The sequence below is a fragment of the Otolemur garnettii genome, unplaced genomic scaffold, assembly GCF_000181295.1.
Source record: "Otolemur garnettii isolate 467f Iridium unplaced genomic scaffold, OtoGar3 scaffold00038, whole genome shotgun sequence".
Taxonomy (NCBI): domain Eukaryota; kingdom Metazoa; phylum Chordata; class Mammalia; order Primates; family Galagidae; genus Otolemur; species Otolemur garnettii.
Window position 1 is genome coordinate 9578617 of NW_003852433.1, and position 16731 is coordinate 9595347.

A 16731-nucleotide genomic window follows, 5' to 3' on the forward strand; every position below is an offset into this window, starting at 1 on the left:
AAGATCTTTAAAATATGACAGTGGGGCTTTAATGGGGATTGCATTAAAATTGTATATTGCTTTGGGTAATATGGATATTTTAACAATGTTGATTCTTCCTAGCCATGAGCATGGTATATTTTTCCATTTGTTAACATTTTTGGCTGTTTCTTTTCTTAGACAATAATTTCTTAATAGCAACAACTTTCCAGTGAACATCTGCTTCTCCCAATTGCCTCATAGGTGTTTGTTTATCGTTTGTGGGTTTGCTTGTTTAAACTGGGATTCATATAAGGCTCCTTTACTGTGGTTGGATGGTATGTCTCCTTAAACATGCTTTTACCTATTGGTCCTTCTACCCTCACCCAAATACACAGAAGCTTCCACCTCTGTATTCTTTACTTTTCATAAAAAACTTGATTATTTGCCTAGTAGAGCTTCCCATAATCTGTATTTTGCTGGTTTTGCGTGCCTGTGTCATTTATAACCTATTTCTGTGTATTCTCTATTTTCTGTTAAGTGGTGGTAAGAGCTAGAGGCTTAATCAAATGTAGGTTCAAAAGAGATTCCCCCAGGCAGCAGTTAATAATGTATGGTTTTCTCTTCTACCTGATACTGAAGATCATTGCCTAGTTTATTAATTTACTAATGGTTGAAATATGATTGTATTCTAATCTATCATTTATTCTTCATGTATTAGCTGAAATACTTCTGTAAATAATATCTTTTATGAACTACTTGGGTAACTCAGAGGACCGTAAGTGTAGAATAATAATATATTAATAATAATAATTAATAATAACATTATTAATATAAATAATAATAATATTCTGTAGGCAGAATACATGCTTGACTTTTCTCTTTATTTCCTAGTTTATAAAATACTGGTTTGGGGTACAGAACCCTCACAGAGTACTACTGAGTTGATTGGGGGTTGGCTTCAGTCCTCATGATTAATTCACAAACTTAACTGAATTTGATTTGCTTCAATTAATTGCTGCTAGTATCCTCACTGATGTTTAAATCGCCCTGCCTTCAGCCAGGAGAGCCTATTCCATTAGTTCCTGGGTCCCTTGACATGGCCTAGAAGTCTTTTCATCGCTTTCTCACTTTCTCCTATGTGAAGATGTTCCGAGCTCAACTTATAATGGTCCCGACCCAGATCTGGAATCAGCCAGTTCTCCAAAAGGCAGTGGTTCCTTTCAGAATTTCTCATCACTATTAGATAAGTTGTTGTTGTGTCTAGGACTTCTTATCATGTATTTATTTTGTTTTATTTATTTCACCAGTCTTACAGGCACTCATTTGTGTGCTTGTGACCACCACAGAAGGTAAAGAACAGTTCTGTCAAAGTTATGGCGCCTTTTTTATAGTCATTCCCACTGCCCTTTCTTTCCCAGTCACTACCCCCGGCACTACTATGCTGCTCTCCATCTCTGTAATTCTGTCATTTCAAGAACGTTCTATCAATGAGAATCATACCCTGTGTAATCATTTGAGACTTTTTCCCCACATAGTGTAACTCCTTTGAAATCCATCCAAGGTATTGCATGTGTAGGCAATTTGTTCCTTTTTTTTTCTTTAGTTAATACATAGTACATAGCATTTGTACCTATGTGTGGGGGTACATGTGATACCTTGATACATGAATACTACTCAGCCATAAAAATGAATGTCATTTATAGCAACATACATAGAAGTGGAGGTCATTATGTCAGGTTAAATAAGCCAGGCATCCCAGAAGGACAAATACTGCATGTTCTTACTTGTATGTGGGAGCTAAAAAGGTTGATCTCATGGAGGTAGAGAGTAGACTGGTGATTACCAGAGGCTGGGGGTGGTGTGTGTGGTGGAGGTGGATAAACAGAGGTCGGTTAATAGAAACAAATACACAGTTAGATAAGAAGGAATGAGTTCTAATGTTCAATAGCATTGCAGGGTGGCTATTGTAAACCACAATACATTATATATTTCAAAATAGCTGGAAGAGAAGATGTGAAATGTTCCCAACACAAAGAAATGATAAATGCTCAAGGTGATTGAAATTTTATTCTAAGACCAAAAATATATCAGGAGTTTCTAAATGTATTTCTAGTTCAAATAAGGGCTACAGGTTTTTCTTTAATCACATACATTTTACATTTGTGTCTCCTTTTCGACGTGCCAAAACTCCACAATTAGAGACACCAGCATAATTACTCATTTTTTTTAATCCCACAACACACACACAAACACACACACACACACTTCAGAACAACCACACTTATACTATCACTTATTATCACTTAGATGTTGGTTACAAAAACCAGTTTTAGACTTTTTTTTGCCTCTCATGTGAATGTATATTCAAATTACCTTTTTTAAATTTTAGGTTCATATAAATTAGTGTGTGTTTTTTCTTTTTTTTTTTTTTATGACAGAGTCTTACTCTGTTGTCCTGGGTAGAGTACTGTGGTGTCATAGCTCACAGCAACCACAAACTCTTGGACTCAAGTGATCCTCTTGTGTCAGGCTCTGAGTAGTTGGGACTATAGGTGCCCACCATAATGCCCAGCTAGTTTTTTGTAATTTTAATAGAGACAGGTCTTGCTCTTGCTCAGGCTGGTCTTGAACTCTTGAACTCAAGTGATCCACCTGCCTTGGCCTATCAGAGTGCTAGGATTACAGTCTGGCATAAATTACTGTGTTTTAAAGTCAATTGGAATGGCATCACGTTGAGGTTTATTTACTTGCTTTTGCTTCTTATGAATTACTTTTTCATATGAATTTATGTCTTTAATTATGTAAAGTATTTGTATAGCTTGAAAACCAAAACCACCAAAAAGGTATATTTGGACAAGTCTGGACACCCTGTTATATCCACCCTATTTTTTCCCTCTGCACAGGTAAATTTGTAAAAGTTTCAAAATTTCAAATAATTTTTAAAAATTCTCCCATTTAGAAATATTCCTTATTCAAAATCATTTTATTTTTAAAAGTGCAAATAGAAAATGAGGGTATCAGTGAAACAAAGATGCTACAGAAATTCTAAAGTAGAAATCAAATAACTAATGTTTTTCATGTATTACTTATGGGTGAGTAATGGCCCGAGACGCCTTTGCCGGGGCTAGATAGGACACTTCTGGCATTTGACTCCACAGCCTTTTGTGCAGAGGTGTTCAGCTTAGCCCCCACTTACAAACAACATGTGTACGGCACACACACACACACGCTGCAGGCATCTCATCTGTTGTACTAAGCTGATGTAATATTTAAAAGAGAATGTACAGATCTATGTTCCTCGATAGGAGGTGGAAAGAGAACTTGCCTAAGAGCATCCAGTTTTGCATCTAAAAGCATCCATCTCTCTGTCCTGGCTCATCTTACTGTGCTTGGCAGTGTGTGTGTTTTGTGCACGGTGATGGGTGTCTATATTATATAGTGTTTCTAGTGCCTTCTACTTTTAAAGGTAGGCTGCAACTTCTGAATGCAGCTTGTCTAGTCTTGTCTGTTACTTCTTTTCTACTGAAAGGAGTACAGAATTCTCCCCTGGAATGCTTTGAAGCAGAAGACAAAGGCAACTGACCTTTGGTTTGGGCGTGGGGGAAGGACATGGGAGAGGAAACCAAGGCTGTTCGTGTGCCTGAGTTGTTCACGTGCCTCTGTACATGGCAGATCTGGAGGTAGAACAGCAACTGCACATCTTCTGCAGCCGGGGGCTTTAGGGAAAGCTTTCTGCAGCAGCATCCTCCCTCCCGCCTTGCCCCAGATTGGATATTGCAGAAATAATTACCAAACGAATCGATAGTGTTGTGATGTGACCGCCACTGCTAATGCATCATTTTCCTCCTGGAAACTCAGTTTGCTTTGCAGGCAGGCCAGATCCCATGTAAGCTCCTGACAACCCCAAACCCCAGAATGACATCTGGAGCATTCCTCCCTGTACAAGCGTCTATGTACATATTCACGTTGAATTCTCAAGGGAACTTGTCTGAGGTCAGACACTGGGGTGTCTAGAGTGCATTTCCCTTTTACTTTTATTTGGCTGTGGAATGGGGAGAGAGTTGGTAACTGTAACAAAGATGTCATAGAATTTTTTTTCCTGAAAGATGATAATGGTACTTAAAACAAATATCCTCCTCAACAGTGAATCCTCTGGGTCTATTATTTAGGAATTCAAGCAACAAGCCTATGGCTTCCAGCCCCACCTTCTTCGAAAGGGGCTTTAGATGAGATGTGCAGTGCGCTGAGGGCTTGAAGAATGAGGATTCTCATTCTCAATGAGATGGGACAATTCTTCTTCCTAACTCTGGGCCTCAGTGTTGCCATGTATATAAGTAAAGGGTTAAGTCTTCAGAGGACTCAAAGTCACGGCCCACAGAATGGACCAGGCCTACAGATGCGTGTCCTTGATGGCCACAATGTACATAAGAACAGAGAAGGTGAAAGACTACCTGAGGCAAACGTCCTCCTTTTGCACACAGACCCCACAACCCCAATTGCATCTCATCCAGCCTTCCTCCTGCGCGTACATTCCCCACCTCCCCGACAGCCCCACTGCATCCATGAGGTTGAAGATCTCTAAGGGCCCTCGACAAGTGTCACATCAAAATTCCTCAAACTCTCATTACCCTAAAGATAAAAGTCCTATCCCAAAGGCTTCACATGACCCTCGACAGAGTAGGTCCTGTTTGTACTGGTCCTGTGATTACACATTCAACTCAAAAATAGCTTTTGCTCTGATATCCCTCAAATGCCTCACACCCTGCTCTGACCTGGCCACCACAATCATTTCCCTGGGACCACAGCTGGCTGGCCTAAGTCCAGCATCCACCCGGTGAGTAAGCTCCATGCCATATTTGTTGTTAAGTATTTTGAATATCACTCCTGGTTAAGAGCATGGGCTTTGAGCTCATAAAGACCTAGATTTAAACCCCAACTCGTCCATCTACCACCACCTGTGCAAGCCTGGGCGTGACATTTCATCTCTCTGAGCCTCAGTTTCCTCGTACACAAAGAATGGATCACAATAACAGCTTCCTGTTTGGAGTGGCATAAAAGGGAACAGGAACATGTCGTGAAGTGTGTTGCCCTATACAAGGAACATAGTGATCACTTAACAAATGCCGATTCCTGCTATTATTAAAATTATTGTTATGGGTAGCCCAAGGAAAGGAAAACAGAAACTACAGAATATTATTCCTAAGACGGAATTATTATTATTATAATCCATTTATAAAATGGATTAAGCACAGACTACATATTGTGATTATACCAAGTGTTGAGGTTTCAACAGATAGTAAAATAATAATAATAACTCTGCCTTTAGTCCAAGGAAGGGTGGAGAGACAGACAAGTAAACTCGCAGTGACTCTGTGATGTGATTTGTGATATTACGAGCTAAACTTGGAGGGCTGAGGATGTGCATAGAAAGAGCACTTTTCTGTGTTGGTAAAAATCAGGGGAAATTTAGACCTGACCCAAAGTATGAGTTATCTCTGGGTCCAAGGAGACCGGGAGAGGGAGGGGACACTGCAGAGAGAAGCTCACCGTGTACTAAAACCCAGCGATAAGTCAAAATTCACCTTGTGGAGAGTACAGCAGTGTTTCTCCAAGTGAAGTCCAGATCAAGAGCATCAGCACTTCCTGGGAACATGATAAAAATACAGATTTTCAGCCTCTCCCCTAGACTTACTGACTTGAACACTCAAGAAGGTGGCAACTAGCAATCTATGCTTCAACAAGGTCTCCAGGTTACTCTGATTCAAGTTCAAGAAACATCGAGCACAAGAGTGGTAACAAGTATGGTTGCAGAAGACGATGAGAGACAAGTCATGGGATTGTTAGGTTTGGGGATTATTAGGTTTTATCTTTTGGGTTATAAGCTTTCTGGGGAACTACACCAAGAGAAGGAACATGACACTTGGATTTTATCTTCTTAAGTGTCCCTCAAAATTGTTGAACTTGTTCCTACTTCTAACCCTTTGTGTTTGCTATTGTATTTGCCTGGAATATTGAATTCCCAGATTTTTAAAATATTATGCTATCTCCTTCTCTTTAGTCTGAACTCAGTGCAAATGTTACTGCCTCTGGTAACTGCAATAAGTGGTCCCTCTGTCCCCTCCCTTATCAGCTTGGTTTATTTGCTTAATGATTTTTTTTTTTTTTTTGAGACAGAGTTTCACTATGTCACTCTTGGTAGAGTGCTGTGGCATCACAGCTCACAGCAACCTCAAACTCTTGGGCTTAAGCAATTTTCTTGTCTCAGCCTCCCAAGTAACTGGGACTACAGGTGCCCACTACGATGCCCGGGTATTTTTTTGGTTGTAGTTGTCATTGTTGTTTGGCAGGCCGTGGCTAGGTTCAAACCCACCAGCTCCAGTGTATGTGGCTGGCGCCCTAGCTGCTGAGCTACAGACGCTGAGCCTTTCTTGAAGATCTTATCCCTACCTGCAGTCCCCTGGGTTACTATGTGTTCATTGTCTGTTTCCCTCTATTAAAATGTAGCTATATAAGGAAGGAAACTAGTTTGCCTATTTCTCTCCTGGGCTTCATCACCCCCCAGTGCAGCACCCTGCACAAAGTGGGTGCTTTCAATAAGTCAATTCAGTGAATAAAGGAAGCAGGAGGCCCATGACAACTCCTCCAGGAAATTTCCACAAAGGTCATCAAAATCATATAAGACACTGAAGGAGCTCAGAGGAAAGGATGTCTGGACAAGGTGTGCTACCTGGGATGGCTTCCAGAAAGAGGAAGGCATTGAATTTTTTTAGGACAGTAAGATGAGATCAAAAGAAGGAAGGAGGAAGCAATTCTGAAAGAAGACCCAGAACAGCTCAGATGCCCAAACAAGCAAGTTGAAGGCAAAGAGCCCAAGTGGATTAAGTGTGCTAGGGCACACTGGGTGGGGGGGGGTGATGAAGAAGTTGGGTGGGGAGGAGGGAGGCAGGCATGATTGGTGGGGGAGAAGGATCCTCATGAACTTGGAGGCCGTAAATGATTTCTTTCTCCTCGGCCATGCCTGAAGGTGCCGTTGAGCTCTCTGTCCCTCTGTCCATCCATCCCACTCAAGATACTGACCCTTTCCAAGTTAGAAATGAGTGTTCCTGGATGTTGGGTTTCCACACACAAGCATAACATTTAAACTAAGTAAATGAAATAAATAGAGGCTGCCAGTTTTTCTGTCAAGTGTAGACAGTTTTTTAAAAGAATCAACTATCAGAAATTATTGTGATCATTTTACAAAAGGAAGTGCATTTTAAACCCAAAACATAGGAAAGGGAAAGGCATTATCTCAGAATAAAGAATTTACTCCTAAATGGACTAAATCTCACTTGCTAAAAACCTCACAGTATTGTTCATGTTTTTTTTTCCACTTTGCCACAGATTGGTGGAAAAGACTCACATTAGTCCAGGAGTAGGCATTTGGAACACTACCCTGGATGTGATTCAGCCAGCCCCCAAAGGAGGCTGGATGGGGAATAAATGAGTGTATTTTAAATGAATAGCAAAAGCTCTGGCTTCTTATCCAGCCTGGAAAGTGGAGGTTAAATTCACAGTGTCACTAACCTGACAGATCCAGTTACCTGACCCCTTTTTTTCCTGAATTTTTTATGATGGGGAAAATGTATATAACATAAAATTTACCATTGTAACCATTTTCAAATGTAAAATTCAGGGGCATTAAGTATGTTCATAATGTTCTGAAAAATCCATTTCTAGAATTTTTTCATCATGTCAAACAAAGTCTGTACCCATTAAATGATAACTCTCCTCTCTTCCCCTGCATCCCTGCCTTTGGTAATCTGTATGCTACTTTCTGTCTCTGTAAACTCTTCTATTTTAGGTATTTCACATAAGTGGAATCACACTACGTTTGCCCTTTCGTGTCTGGCTTACCTCACCTAGCATGTGTTTGAGGTGCGTTCACACTGCAGCAGGCACCAGCACCTCCTTCCTTTCTATGGCAGAGCAAGGCTCCATTGTATGATGGATCACATTTTGTCTACTCATTTATCCATCAGTAGACACTTAGGTTGTTTCCACCTTTTGTGATTAATGCTAATGTGAACAGTAGTGTACAAATACCTGTTTGTGTCCCTGCTTTCTATTCTTTTAGGAGTGTGATTGATGGGATTATGTGGTAATTCTATTTTCCATCTTTAAAAGAATCTACCTCTCATTGTAAATCCCTCTCCTCTGCAGCACAGAGTGGATTAAGGATCTGTAAAAGGTCACCCAGCCTTGAGGAGGTGGAAGAGGAGTCTGGACTCCCAGACTTCTACCAATCTCAGCCAAAGGATGTTAATGGATGGAGGGGGGAAACCAGAAGGCCATGAGCAAGGGGAATGAACAACCCTGGGTATCCCCTGGGCAGAAAAGTCCATTCTTCCGCTGGCAGTTTTTCTAATGTCAAGCCAAGGGCAAAAACATTCAAGTCTCTACAACTAAGCCTAAGAGGCTGGGTGAGCAGAATTGTGTGGTAGAAGGAAGTCTAGGAGTGAAAAAGAAATTAAACACTTTTACTTGAGTACACGGGGAAAGGCATCTATATCTTGGGAGAGTTAGAAAGCAAAGATAGTTGATAGGAATGTCCTGAGTTCACAAATCTGGGCTAGTGCTACCAAGGAAGAACTTGCTTCTTATGTAAAGCAACATTTGGAGAAACAAGATGTCCTCCCCATGAGACTAGCTCGGGCATTAGTAAAGCAAGAAATAGCAAAGCTTCTCTATTTAGAGTGTGGGTTTAGGATGGAGCCTCCAGACCTGGATATAAATTTCTGGCTCTTCTACTTATCAATTTTGGGACTTCTGGTAAGAGACAATCCCTCTCTAAGCTTCAGTTTACACATTTATAAAATGGGGCAATAATAGTGTCTACCTCATAGACACTTATCATAGGGAAATGATAAACTGATGGAGCATCTAATCCCAATCATTCTGCCCCTGGTGCACATCCAAATGGGGTTTTCAGGTTTTTAAATTATTGATGCTTTGGACCTATCTCTAAGGAGTCTGACTCAATTGGTCTGAGATGATGCCTCATTCCTTTTTTCCCTTAAGTTCCCCAGATGATTCTACTGTACAACCAAAATTGAGAAACAGTATGCTCCAGTGCTTTCTAAGAATCAGCTGGGGATCTTACCACAATCTAGTTCTGATTCAGTAGGTGTCAGGTGGGGCCAGAGATCCTGCATTGCTAGCCAGCTTCCGGGTGATGCCGTCAGTGCTGGAGCCCTGATCACCCTTTGAGGAACAAGGTTATTAAGTGCCTGACCCATGTCTGGTCAGACCGAGATTAAGTATGTTGCAAATATCAGCTAAAAAGTAATAATAATGTTCAGTAGGTGCTAGAGTAAAGGGGAGCGAGCCGGTGGTGGGAGTGAATCTGCAGAGGCTGCTAGAAGAAGCAGGGGGCTTCTGTTGATGTAAATTATTCTTTTATAAATTGGATTTGATTTTCTAAAATTTTGATTAATAGAAGGGTACATGCAATTAGGTTAGATTGCTTGCATTTGTTGGGAAAAGTCTGAGTTGTAGTTAAGTCCTTCACCCGGGAGGTGTATCATACACCCCTACATTGTACCTGTTAAGTGAGAGCTTACTGAGCCCCCTCGACTCTACCCCCATCCCCCCCTTGAATTTTGTTGTGCTTTTACATGCAAGTAAGCCTGTAGTTCATCTTCTAGTTTCAAATTAGTATTGAGTACATGGGACGCTTGCTTTTCCATTCTTGAGATACTTTACTAAGGCGAATGTTCTTCAAATCCATCCAGGTAAATACAAAAGGTATAAAGTCCCTGTCTTTCTATGGCTGAATAGTATTTCATGGTTACAGTAGTTTCTGTTGCTCAGAGAGGTGGAAATCAACAGCCTACAAATTATGATAATTGTGAACTAGAGTCCCTTGCCTGGGAGTCATCTGGAGTCTCAGTTCTCACAGTGGGGGGTTTGGGTCCCATAGGGATCAAAGGAAGTGGATGTCTGGGGACAGGGGTAGGGTGTCCACTAGTTTACTCAGTAAATACTTACTGAACATCTACTGTAGCACAGTGCTGCATTGAGCACAGAAGTTCTAGCTGTGGCCATAGTCACTGTTTGCCAGGAATTCCCAGTCCAGCAGGAGGCAGATGGACCAACAAATAGGCAATGTCCAGAACTCAGAGTGATCACTCTAATGGGGGAAGGCTTTGGGTGGGAGGAAAGAGAAGAGCTGCCCTTGACCTAGCCCAAGGGAGTTATGAAAAGATTTCTTATTTTTTATTTTTGTTGTTTCAAAGATAAAGTCTCACTCTGTTGCCCAGAATGGAGAGCAGTGGTATGATCATACCTCACTGCAGCTTGAACTCCTGGGCTCAAGTGATTCTCCCAACTTCATCTCCTAAGCAGCTGGACTCCAAGCACGTGCCACCACACTTCTCTAATTTTTTAAATCTTTTTTGTAGAGAAAGGGGAATGTGTATCACTATGTTAACCAGGCTGTCCTTGAACTCCTGGCCTCAAGTGATCCTCTTGCCTTGGCCTCTCTCAGTGCTTGGATTCCACACATGAGCCACTGTGCCCAGCCTCAGATACTTAGAGGAAGCAATGGCTGAGCTAAGTCTTGAAAGGCAAGTAAGAATCCCAAGAGAGTAAGTGCAAGTAGTGAAGGTCCCTGGAAGAGGACAGGAAGAGGCAGGAAGAACAGAACTCCTTGCCATAAGTAGCTCAGCTCCTAGGCATTAGGAAGAAGGATGCAGCCAGAGAAGAATCTGGAGATGTGCAAAGGGCTTCAATGTCCTAATAATGTATTTGCACTTCTTTTTTGGAGCCAGAGGTCTATGGGGTCAATGAACTTCCTGAAAACATTATGCTCATATGTTTATGTGCATTATCCAGGTATAAAACTACTAGGTTTTCATCAGACTCTCCATGGGATTTCAGATCCCCAAATTGGTAAGAATCCCTGAGAGCTATGACAGGATCTAAGCCTCCCATTGCCGACAGCTCACTTTGTGTAGGCAAAGAGGTGTTACAAACACTGCAGTAGAGGGTGCAGTGATAGAAAAGAGAACCCATCATGCTGTTGTCTTCTTGTCCTCTGAATCTTTGCACATCAGTTGTCTCTGCCTGGGATAATCTTGCTCACCCACATCTCACCTCGTTAATTTTTATTCACCCTTCTGATAAATCAACTCAAAATCTGCCACCCTCCCCACTTAAGGAAGACTAAACTTGCTTCCCTCGTAACATCAGCCTCCTCCCTTCATATATTACCCATAATGCCTTCGAAACAATTGCCACCTGTTGTAATTACATAATACATGATGTAATTCATCCCTCAAAGCTACCTGCGACCCTCCCACCTACTAGAATAAATACTCCTGTGGGCAGATATCATCTTTTTTGTTCATAGCTATGATCTCAGCACTGAACAGGTTCAGGCACATAATGAGGTCTGAATAAATATTACTGAGTGGGTGCATGAATATTTGAATGATTGAGTGAATTCACATAGCTGATATTACCACTTGAGTTATCCCTTTCTCAACCATAACCCTACCCCACATTAAACTCTTCATTTTGTACTTGAAGCTATGACCCTTGCAGCCCGTCCATGGTATGGTGGAAAAAAGATTCAGTAGGGAATTGGCCATACCTGGCAGTGTTCCAAAGCCTGTCCCAGTGGCTTCATATGGGTGCATTTAATCACTTAATGAGCAAGTACTGTCTAGTAAGTGCCTGAATCCTGAAACTTTTCCAAAGTAGTCAGTAAGTCCCATCACAGACCGGCCCCAGCATGTCATTCACCCCTGTTTCTTCTGAAGAATTTGACACCTATTTTCTAACAAGCATGTTACTTAACATAACTTATTCCTTCTGAGCTGTCAGAAAGGTGGGAAGACTTTCATTTTTTCTACATCACCCCAAGTGAAGAAGAGAAAAAATATATACCCACATTAACAATAGCAGCTTTGGGTTTAATATTGTTAGAGTGAGGATGAGTAATTCTGAAGGCAAAGAGGGCAGCAGGGGTGAGTCAGCAAAGTCTTTCACTGGGAGTCAAATTAGCATCAGCCTCCTTGTTCGACTCCCACCCAACAGCCATGAATGCCTTAAAGTCTTCATCTTACCTCATCTAGCCTGAACTTCTGTGAGCCTCAGTTTTGTAATCTGTTAAGTGGAGAGAAGAGTATTTATCTGATAGGGTTGTTGGGAGGATTTCAGGAGGTAATGCATGCAGAGATTCTGCCTCTATAGTTCCTTCTGCCTGTGTACTAGCCCACGTTTCCATACAACTTTTAGATTAATGTAACTGTTGAATCCCAAATTCTAAAAGCAACCCCAGCCCCACAATACCCAGCAGTGAAGTCCTGGGTCAAGACTGCTTGCTGAAAAATTATTAGAACAGAAAAAAAAGAAACCAGGTAGGATGGCACTGGATTTCATCAGCCCAAAGGTTTGATTATGCATATTTAACCAATAGGGAACTTTCTATGTCTATAAGCATTTTCCCTTCAAATTGTTGCTTTAAAAAAAAATAAAAACCTGATAGAACAGGAAAGAAGAAAAAAAAGAAGCCACTCTTTTTATTTTCTTCAAAGGCAATCCAAATTTGATCTCTTTAGTAAATGGCTCAAGATAAAAACTCCACTTCAGTCTGTTTTCTGTGATTAAACAAACTTCTTGTTTGTCCAATAGCAGAGAGAAGAGAAGAAAGGGAAGCCCTGTCACTGTTAAGTGCTCTAAAAGTGCACCCCTCCCAGCCAGTTAGGTATGCCAGTGCCCACAAAGGGCTTCTCAAAATCTCTAGACTTCAACTGCCAAGACTAGGAGGGAAAATGGGAGTGAGGATGGGAGGCTTCAAAATGCCCCCATAGAATTGTGGACTCCTCTAATTGGGAAGGTCTAGGGCTTTTATGCTCCCCTATCATAGATATATTTGTGAATTTCTTTCAAAGATATTGTGACATTGGAAACCAGCCTGTTCCATGACATTCTCCCCACAAGAAACCATACTCTGGAAGCCAACAAACTGCTTAGAAAGATTTTGGCAGAGGGGTCATTGAGGGGGCTAACCAAAATCCATCTTGCTTCACCAAAGTTCAATTTTGGGTTGGCAACATGGGAACTTGGATTTTCACGGGAGGCAAGACTTCATTTTACTCAATTTACTCTTAGGTTCTGAAAGTTCTGGCTGGGATGTAAGTGTGAAAGTGTCGGCATATTGAAAATGTGAACAAAGGTAGCAAGTAAAAAATATAAGAAACCCAGTTAAATTACAATTTCAGATGAACAACAAATATTTTTTAAAAGTATGAATCATGTAACATTTAGGGCATACGTATGCTACAAAAAGTATTATGTAATTTGAACCTAACTGGGCCTCTTGTATTTTGTCTGGCAATCTTACCTATTTACCATTTAATCCCAGCTTCCATCTCCTGTCTAATTTCCTTATATGGGAGCAGTATGGGGCAGCCTAAGGGTATGATCAAATGCTTCTTGAGGAAGTCACAGGGGTGGTTCCATACAAGGGTTTTGATGTCAGGCAGCGCTAGAGTCAGACCCCATGTCAATCTAGTAACTGACTTCCCTTCCTGAGCATCCTTTCTTTATGATAAAATAATAATCTTAATGCCTGAGGGGGAGGAGGCAAGATGACCAACTGGAGCCAGCTTTCTACAGACGGTCCTGTCCAGAAGGAGAGTTAAAGGACAGAAGTTTATCAAGTAAGCTGATGGTTTGGAGCTGAGCCAAGAGAGAAGATTAAAGAGCACACATCACCCCTACTGAGGTGAGCTGTGACCCCAAGGAAAAAAACAATAGTTTCAAAACCCATCACAAAGCAGACAGGAGTCCCCTCCCCCATGAGAACAGCTCACAGTGTACTTTCTACAAACAAGCAAGCAGAGTTCAGATCTCTTCTTTTTCTATTCCATGGGAGAGAGCAGCTAAAAACCAGATCTCCTTCCCCAGAGAGGATCCACTAGTCCTCTCCCTCCAGGTATGAAAATGAACATATATTCTATCCACAATTCTGAGCTCCCAGCACTCCTCTCCACTTCCATCCTGAGGTCTGGAAGGCTGTCCCCCACAGAGTCCAGACTTTCGGCCATTTTCTTGAGAAGTATGGACAAGATGTGGGCTGTTACAAGCCTGTGCTGAATCAGTAACACAGGTAAAGCATGGACTGTGGTGTGGGGGAGCCACATGAGAGAAGGAGAAATGGTGCCCCAGGGCATAGTGCTGTGGTAGTGGCAGGAACAATAGGTTTCACACCCCTGGTGATACTTTGGAGAAACACTTCCTGTCTCTCTTAGCAAAAAGAGGGAGCCAGGCCTCTACTCCAGTGACAACCATGGAAACACAGGCCCTGTGAGCAAAGGGTAGGCCTGAGGTGGTACCTGCTCAGGCAGGGTGCAGTGGGAACAGAGACTAGAATATGTGCACAGAGTCAGCATACTCCCAGGTGAGGCTGAGTCAGAATTGCTGCTTTTGTGAGCCCAAGATGCACCCGGCCCCCAGGGGAGCATAGCTGGGACAAAAGCAGGTGTGACAGCGGCATTAGCTTAGGGAGGAGCAGGAACTAAGAGCCCTTTGTGAACTCTAATTGTGCCAGCCCCAACACAGGGTGCAGCAGAGACAGAGATGCCAGCTCCATGAGAATTGGCACAGTGGCAGCAGCATGGGGGGGGGGGTGCGGAGTCGCAGTTTCTGTGAACTCAAACAGTGCCTGGCCCTCAATGGAATACAGCTGGGATAGAAACACACATTCTGCAGGAATACAAGCGGCAGCAACATCAATCTGGGGCGGGGCTGGAACTAAGTGAACTGCCACAGCCTCCATTAAGCACCCGAGGTTGTCAGGCTTCAGCTCCCCCTGCTGGCTGGTGGCAGAGTGTGGTGGCCTGGTCAAGGAGACATAGATCTCCCTGTGACTCAGGCAGGTACAACCCCCTGGCATATCTGCTCATTGGAGGGAACTGGGCCACAGCCCTGGGGGTTACCAGTGACTGGGTGTGACAGAAGTGCAAGGTGGGGAAGGAGACATCAATCTCCCTAGACTATCTCATTTGCTTGGTGGGCCCTTCTGACTCCATGGAGCACCAGAGCAAGCCACACTTGAGCTGCCAGCAGACCCCTGCTATCTAGTTGCTGGAGATCTTTTGAACTCTCCCACTAGAGACTTGGTGCTAACTGGGACAATTGATTTGGAACTCTTGACCTAGGCCAATCACTCAAGGACCATTCAAGGTGGTACTCTGGTTGTGTTGTTGTGGAAAGGTTGATTTTCCTTTTCCAGGTGTTGCCTGTGGCGGGCCGGGTGTTTTAGGTGCTTGCATTTCTCCACAGCTGAAACTTCAACTCATAATTACTGACTTACTAGGATTGGACAGAGATCACCTGAATGCAAGACAGAGCCACCTAGCTCCACCATAGCAAGCAGGTCCCCAGTGTCTCAAGCTGTAGTACTGTACTGGTCCTTTGCAAAGCTGTAGGGGAATAGCTGAAGTCCCAGCTTTTGAGAAAAGGTCTGATCAATCACTACTCCAGGAGCCCTCAATCCAATTTCACCTTACCTACTCATCTAGCCAAATGGTGAAAAATAATGATGGGGCAGAATCAGCGGAAAAACTCAGTAGATCAACTCCCTTAAGGAACAACAAGGTGGACACACCAGACTATTCCATTCATAAACAAATGGCTGAGATGTCAGAAATCAAGTTTAGAATCTGGATGGCAAATAAGATTAATAGAATGGAAGTAAAGTTGGAATTAGAAATTCTAGGGAAATTCAAAAGATTCAATGAATTGAAAGACAGAATCACCAAAGATTTTGACACATTGAGAAAAGAATTTGTAGCCCTCCAAGATATGAGAAATGCAGTAGAATCCCTCAGTAACAGAAAGGAGCAGGCAGAAGAAAAGATTTCTGACATTGAAGACAAAGCTTTTGAATGCTCCCAAATGCTCAAAGAAGAAGAGAAGTGGAGTATAAAAATGGATCATTCTCTCAGAGAGCTGTGAGATAATTCCAAAAAAACTAATATTTGCCTTATGGGAATTCCTTAAGGTGATGACATTGCTTTGAAAGGCCCAGATCCTCTAATCTAAGAGATAATTGAGGAGAATATCCCAGATACGCTAAGAGATTCTGACAGTTTCAGAACCCCAGCATGATTCAATCCAAATAAAGCATCTACCAGACACATTATAAACTTCAACAAAGTCAATATGAAGGAGAAAATTCTGCAAGCAGTTAGATGTAAGAAAACTATAATCTACAAGAGGAAGTTTAACAGACATCTACAGAACATTTCATCCTAACAAAACTGAATACACATTAGAAAGACTGAAGATCTCTCTGCTAAAACTTTTCAAGCTAGAAAAGGATGATCATCAACCTTTAATTTCCTAAAACAAAATAACTTTCAACCCAGGATCCTGTATCCAGCTAAATTGAGTTTCATTTATGATGGAAAAATTAAATACTCTAATGACATTCACATGTTGAAGAAATTTGCCATAATTAAACCAGCTCTCCAGGATATTCTCAGACCCATCCTCCACAATGATCAGCACAATGCTCTACCACCAAAGTAAACTCACTCACAAACTTTTGATCAAATTCCAAATACCACAGTGGAGAAAGGATTAAAAATGTCCACTGGAAAAACTTGATACCCCAAATACTACCAGGCCTATCAATACTCTCAATTAATGTGAATGGCTTAAATTGTCCCCTAAAGAGGCACAGGTTGGCTAATTGGATACAAAAACTCAGGTGAG